Genomic DNA, 258 nt, shown 5'->3' with positions numbered 1-258 from the left:
GTGTGACGGAAATGTTACGCCCCTCACCATACTGTGATCCGTGTCCCATCTGGAGCGATGAGACAAAAACATTAAAACCCATTATAAACGAGGCATTTGTTGCATCCAGTGGGGACATAATTACGGATTATAATGACTTATACTGTCTTTTTACACGTTGCATTGCATCGCGCCGCCGCCGCGTAAACACAAGACTATGTCTGCAGTTGTGATCGGAGAAATGACAAACAAGTGCTACTCTACACTGCTCAAAACTCT

This window comes from Sinocyclocheilus grahami, unplaced genomic scaffold (genome assembly GCF_001515645.1).
Source record: "Sinocyclocheilus grahami isolate Dianchi unplaced genomic scaffold, SAMN03320097.WGS_v1.1 scaffold112.1, whole genome shotgun sequence".
NCBI lineage: Eukaryota > Metazoa > Chordata > Actinopteri > Cypriniformes > Cyprinidae > Sinocyclocheilus > Sinocyclocheilus grahami.
The sequence above is the reverse complement of the archived record's forward strand: the minus strand, read 5'-3'. Positions refer to the sequence as shown.